Below are 7,191 nucleotides of genomic sequence, written 5' to 3'. Positions count from 1 at the left end.
CTGGCTTTTTACAGCCCTTCTATATACCCATAATGACACATCTGAAAGCTGCTCTGAAAACAGCCCCTCTCCCTCCTCCCGCGCTGGAAAGGGATCAAGATCCACTCGGAGCTCAGTCATGCGGAGAGCAGCTTCTGTGCCTGGTTGGAAGGCAGTGTTCTGTCAGCTCCTTCCGAGACAAGGCGATGGCAGCTCATCTGTGTCCTGTCCCCCCTGCCTGCCCATGCAGCTCCCAGGTACCCTGACTGCAGCAGCACCCACCCAGGGATCCACCCCCCCGGGGATGCACCCACCGGCTGCATGTGCGCTCCTGCCCACCTCTGCCATGGGGGATGCTGCATCTCCAGGCTCTGGGTTGGGTCTGGAAAGGGAATCTGGGCCGTGCCTCAGCAAATCTTTGCTTCTAGAGAGAGGCCACAGCCACTTTCCCTCCCATCCTATGCACTCGGCCGTCACTGTGCCAAGTTGTCCTGCTGCCAAGCTGGGAACCCTTAAGTAGGTGGGACAGGGGCAGCAAATGTTCCCAATCCTCTTCCTGCTCCTATCTGGGGTTTATCATTATTATTTCAGTTTAGCTCCCCTTTGAATGACAACTCTCTCAAAACAGCTCATTTGGAAATGTCAGGTCCGTTCTTGCTAAGTCATCAGTCACTGTGATCGGTGCTGACAGATGCCCTGCAACAGTGCTGCGGTATCTAATATACTGAGCTGCAGTCCTTTGTAATATCACATTAGTTTATTTATACAGCATGGCATGAAATCTCTCCTTTAGCAAAGGGGGAGGGAGGGGGGGATTAACCCTTCCAGTGAGGTTTCCATCTCTGCGTGTTCCACATGGGAAACCAGGGTTTAGTGTGGCATTTCCATCACTTAAAGCTCCTCATCCCACTGGAGTTGAAGCAACTGCAAGATCCCGGATCATGATCTTCTGTAGTAGCATTGGCCTGGTGAGAACGGCCACTGGACTTCGCTCCTGACTCATGTACCTGTGCACAAGTGGGATGTGCTGCATCCTGGCAGCCAGCAGTGAACATCCTGGGCACCTCCATTGCCTTCCCTCCACACTTGGACTATATGGCAGGGGCAGGGGTGGTGCTTTAAGCTCCCCCTTCATCTTCCCTTGTATTTATGCAGTGCTTGGCCCCATGCAGGTCACGGCTCCTTGGCATCCTGCCTCCTCTTGCTCCTGGGTAGCTGCCGTGGTTGCCAGGAGCAGCATGGCAAAGCCCACTCTGAGAGCTGCTTCCCTGCAGCCCCTCATCTGCATCACAGAGCCTTTGTTTGCTCTCATTAACGTGTCTGCGAAGTGCCTGATGTGTGAAATATCCTCGTTATTGGCTGGAATTGGCAGAGCCATCTGGGAATCGCATCTGCTCTGCTCCACAGGCCGGGGCACTCCCCACGAGCCTCTGCTGGTCTTGCTCAGTTTCTGGCTTGCAGCGAGCAAAGGGCTCGGGCTCAGCTCCTGGACATGCTCCTGTAGCCAGAAACTATGAGTGGGTCGAGCCACGGTGTCACCCATGGGTGCCTCCATCCCTGCGGTCCCACCAGGCAAAGCAGGCAGAGATTTCTGCTGGAGCAGGGCTGGGGCTGGTGCCTCCAGGGCTGGGGATTCCCGGGATTCTCCTGCCTCCAGGGCAGTTCTGAACTATGGGAGCTGTTCCCAGAGGGCGGAGGAGCTCAGCAGTGCTGGGATGCTTCCCCCACCACCAAGAGCAATGCCCTCGCCCCCAGCATGGGCCACACTGAAAGGGTTTGGCTTGGAAAGCACCAGCAGAGCCCATTTTCCACAGGGGACTTTGCACCAGGTTGTGCTCTCTGTGGCATTGATCTCATTTGAATCTGCCCAGCTTTGGCACTGCTGCTTCGTGTCCCTGCTGCTTTGCACCAGCCAGGATGTGGCTCTGGCCACCTCCATCCTGCCGGGAGATGCCCACGGTGCTGCATGTGTGGGTTGGGAATGTGGGGCTCTCCCAGTGCAGCATTCCCTGTGCTTGCTCAGTATCTGTGCTGGTGGAGGGACCAGACCCGGTCCTGGGCGGCAGGTCCGTGGTGAGCTCATTAGGAAAGAGCTGGAGGTGTTTTCCAGACACTTCAAAAGCTCACCTGAATTATTAAACACTTTGCTCTGCAGCCAGTGGGGAGGAGGAACCGGGAGAGCTCATTACCGGGCTGGGAATGGCTCTCAGCCACAGCATGGTGGTGCCAGCACAGATCCCACTGTTGGGCACGCTGCTCTGGGCAAGGGAGATGTGTTCTGTGCCGCTGACCTGGGCTGCGTGGAGCTGAGCCTGGCCAGGAAGGTCCTAGGAGGTGGTGCCTGTGAGCTGGTGGTGGCTGCAGAGCTGGGAGGTGGGAATGAAGCACAGCAGATGAAGGTGTTGAATGGGTTTGGGATGCTTGGGGCATCCTGCCTTGCTGGGACCCCTCTGTGAGTGCTGGGGCTGGCACATGGAGCTCCCCACCTGCCTGGCTGGGACCTCGCTGATCACAGACAGCGTTTTCTAAAGCCTCTAGGTGCTTAAGGAGGCACATGCGATTTGAAAGCCTGCACTAAGCTCTTGGAGGCTCAGCAATGGCTTTTGCAGCTGAAGAGCTCTAAATTGGTTGTTCCCACTCAGGAAGAAGATGCTGGAGATAGCTCTGGAAGCAGTGGCTCGGTCGGGAAGGGCACTTGGCAGGCGGGGGATTATCAGGGAATAGATAAAGCAGCGGGGCAAAGGCAGTGATGGGAGCAGAGCCTCCAGGCTCTACTGCCATGGTTTGGGGGTCACACGGGGAGCTGGCTCCCACCCCAGCACAGTCCCTGCCACTGTGCGCAGCCACAGTCCCAGCGCTGCTCCCCAGTGAGAGCCTTGGCATCAACTGCTGCTTGCCAGGGAGGAAGGGAAGGGGCAGGGAAGAAGATGAGGAGCAGGGAAGAGCCCTGAGGATGAGCCCCATGAGGAATAAACCTCCAGAAAGCCTCAGCTCCACTGTGAGAGCTGGGTTTTGGAGAAGCTGCTCCACAGGGACCCCAGCTCCTTCCTGAGCATCCCTGGCAACAAGGCACCCGGTATCCCAGCAGGATGGGACTGTGCTTATTCCTAGGCAATGAGTATGGGACAAAAAGCAGCTGCACGGGCAGTTTGTGACTGAGCAAAGCCAAATCCTGTGTATTCCAGGCTGAAGGCTGTGCTGGAAGATGGCAGCAGCATCTCTGGGAAGCCGTAGGAACTTGTGGGAGCATTTTGGAGGCAGGCAGAGCCACTGCAACCCTTCCAAAGCCTGGAAGCAACAGAAGAGCAACAACAGGCTTATTTCCCAGCCTTCCTCATTAAAAACCATCCAAAGGGAGGGAGAGCAGCATGCAGATAAGAAGCTCCTGCATGAGGCTCTGGCAGATGGGCTCGATAGCGAGGTGCAGGCAGTGGGTTGCTTTGTACACTCCCGGCAGCTCTTTATCTCCTGGCTGCCTCCTCGACAAGCAGAAATGATGCTCTCGCTCTCCCTGCCAGCAGAGCTGCAGGAGAAGGCCACAGGCAGCATCCCTGGGTCTCTGTGCAGGGGTTCCCCATGCTCCACACTGGTTTGCTTTAACCAGGGGGGAAGCTGCAGGAAGGGCACAGCCTCCCTCGCTGGAAGCGGGCAGCAGAGCCGAGCAATGCACCCGGATCTAATGAACGGCCTCGAACAAACAAAGTTTCTCCCCTTGCAGCCGCTGAATGAAGCTGCCTAATGCTGTGTGTGGCCGCAGCACGCCCGGGGTGCGGAGCAGGGTGTTGCCATGGTGCAGGGCTGCGCTGGAGCATACAGATGAGGGATGCTGCTGGGTGCCGGGGGAGCTGTTGCCACGTTACGGGCTAGGATTCGGTGTCTCTCCTTTATTATGGGCTGGCTCCTGATGTGTGACGTGGGGGCAGAGCTCCCGGTGTCAGGATCTTTGCTCCAAGCAGAGGAAACGCTTTTCCACCCCGGTGCTTTGAAGGTGCTTGCACAGAGATAGGAGCAACTGGGCCCCTTCACCTACGGGAAGTGGGGGATGTGTTTGGTTTCCAAACCCAGCAAGCACTTGCTTTGCCATTGCCTTGCATTGCCAGGCTTGTGAGGGCTTGGGAAGAGCAAACCTGAACTGTTTTGCCACAGTCCCAGCATGGATCTGAGAGGGGACTGAGCCCAGCAACCCTGACCCACAGGTTACCCTGGCCATGCCTTTGCATGGAGCAGTTTCCCATCAGCAGCAGGAGCAAATTAAAGCCCAGGGCACAGGAGAGCAGGGCTCAGCCAAGCCTCCACTAAGGCCTTCAGCTGCATCGAACACTCTGGTGTTCCAGGATGTGATTAGATGATCCCTCATGGGGATGAGAATGGCTTTGCCCTACTGTAACTGTACTTGGAGATCTAGATCAGGTGGGCTGCATCCTGCCCTGTGGTGAGGAGGCAGTGATGGGGATCCAGGGACAGGCATTGATGGGGACCAGGATTTAATGCAGCATCTCCCGTCAGATAGATGATGTAGGAATGTTTCTGGTAACAGCAGTGCACCCTATTTCTAACTTTTACAAGTAATTGATACAGAACTCTATTTAATTCCTGCTTTTATCATCTATAAAAGTGAAGCTTTTACACAAAGGTTTAAATGGGAGAGATGTGACCTCAGCCTGGGGACAAACCTTGCTATGTGCCATCACAGAAGGTCCTGATCTAAGAGCAGCCAGGGCTGAGAGGTGAGATGAGGGCACGGTGAGGCTGTGCCGCTTGGCCTCATGTTGTCTCTGTGCAGAGCGGCTGGACTGGCAGCGTGCGCATGTCCCTGGCTGCGAAGGACACGAAGCCCAGGTCATCCTCATCCTCCCATCCTGGGATCCTGCACTTCCTCCTCCTCCCGCGGGCTGGAGCAGGCCCGAGCTGTGCCATCGAGTAACAGGCAAAAGGCAGAGGGTTTTCCCACAGCATCCATCCAACCGCCGCGTCCCGTCCGCCTCCGGCGGGGCCCGAGACAGGGACGCGGAGGCTCAACAGGCGCATGGGGAGCGACGGGCACGGCTCCGGCTGCTCAAAGCCGTCACCCAGCGGCTCGGCGGGAGCTCCGGGTCCCAGCGGAGGGGCCGGAGTCGCTGCCGCCGGTGGGGACACGAGAGCTGCTGGTGCAGAGGAGCCACGGGCAGAGCGGGGTCCCCCTGAGGGTGCCGGGCGCCCATCGCCTCCCGCCCGGCAGCGCTCGGCGGGAGCATCCGGCTCTGCTGGCCCAGGAAGGGAGAGAGAAGGGCAGGAGCGCCCCGGGCTGAGCTGCAGCCGTTTATCTCCAGAGCCAGGCTATTGGACAGGTGAGGGAGGGAGAGAGGCAGGGGGTGAGAGCTCCGAGACCGAGGCTCCTTCTGCCGGGTGATTTATCTCCTGGCTTCCTCCAGCAAACTTGCTGATAAAAGACTCTTCCCTTCCCTGGCTCCATCAATTCTCATTCTCAGTGCTTTTCGAGTTGGTTTTTTCCTTATATACCCTTTCCTTGGGTTTCTGCTGACTGCTCCTGCAGCTGCACACCCCCTGTCTCCCATGCTCCCCATCTCATCTCCATCTCCTGGTGGTTTCTGTCCCATTCCTTCTCCTTCTCACCTCTGCTCCTCTTTCTTTACCCCCTTGTAGCACTTTCATTCCCCCTTATTCCTTCTCCTTCCGTATTTCTCCGCTGTCTCCCCCTCTCCATCCCTGAGCACACCTGCCTGGGGTGGAAAGAGGTTCCCCATCAGCAAGTGACACCACAGACGATATCATGGCAAATTCAGGCTGGTGCCACACGGAGCCTGGCCCTGAGCACTTTGTGCCTCATTTCCCTGGGTAAAACCCTCACCAAAGGCACGCTGGGGCTCCAGCACCTTTGCAATCCCACTTTGCAGTGAGCTGCATGGAAAGGAGATGGGAGAAATCCAGCCTTGAGTGTAGAAGTCACAGAAATGCCCTGGGAAGGTGAAGGGATTGGGTACATGCTGAGGAAGCAGGGAAGAGCCAAGTCACATCCCTGGGGTGGGGATCAGGGGAACAAAAGGCATCAGAGGGTATTTTCCACTTCCCCATGTGCTGGGGCACCACAGGGAATGTTCCAACACCCCCTGGAGATGTATTTTTGGTACAAAACAGCAGAAGCAGCAGAGCAGAAGCTTCACCCATCTCCTGCTGTCACTGTCACCGAGCCCACGCCAAGGAAGAGCCCGGAATAGCAGCCGGGGGCTGGTGGGGAGCTGGGACATGGAAGCTCTCCAGAGCCCAGACAGGGTGTCCTGGTCGCACCTCACCCCAGCAGCCCTCCCGCTCTGCCCCTTCCTCCTCCTGGCTTCTCCAAGGCTCCCGTTATCCCGGGCAGCGTCTCCCACCGCCTGCAAGGCAGCGGCTGTGTCCTGGGGAGGAGATGCAGGCTGCCCCTGCGAGACCCCGCTCACCCTCACAGCCCCAGCCTCATCGCTCTATTCATTAGCCCCAGATCTCAGTCCTGCCACTTCCCTGCCTTGCTCTGAGTCTGTTTGGGGAGAAACCAAGGATTTATGGGGGGGTCAGCTCCATTCCTCCTGAGCTCTGTCCTGCCTGTACCTTGTACCACAGGGTTTGGAACAAGGTGCTTTTGCTGGGCTCTTCCTCACAGCCCTAAGGAAACAAACCCCCACATTCGCTGTGTTACTGTTTTGAGGAGAAAAGATCCTGTAATACTGTATGGCCGGAGGGATTTACAGTCACAGCAGTGCCGCGCACTTAAAGAGAAAGCTGTGGGTCCATCAGGAGGATGCAGGAATCAATAGAGCCTTCCCCTGCTTTAATGCTGTTTCTCCAGGAGATGCTTTAAAAACTGATGCTCTCGCAGCAGGGGATGCGCGGGATCGATTCTGGCGCTAGGTGTGGATGAGGTGATGCTCAGTAACCTTTGGTTGGAGCTTTCCAGGGAGAGCAAATGGGGATAAAACAGAGCTGGGGGGAGAGGAGCGTTCCTTCCCCATCCCGGCTGGGTTTAACGCTTTCCTTCCTGCTGTGGGGGAGTCCTTTAAGCCGGGAGAAGCTTTGAGGCTTGGTTTAATTTGTGTCAGCCTGGGTCAGGAGAGCCACAATGCATCAGGAAGCAAAGGTGGGGAGGGAGCTGGCTCTTGTGAGCCCCACGGCTGACAGATGGGAGGTGCCGGGGGGCTCCTTCCCACCCCAGCCCCTCACCAAACACCCCACAGAGGAGCC

The sequence above is a fragment of the Psittacula echo genome (assembly GCF_963264785.1).
Source record: "Psittacula echo genome assembly, chromosome: 22".
Classification (NCBI taxonomy): Eukaryota; Metazoa; Chordata; class Aves; order Psittaciformes; family Psittacidae; genus Psittacula; species Psittacula echo.
This window is presented reverse-complemented; position numbering follows the sequence as displayed.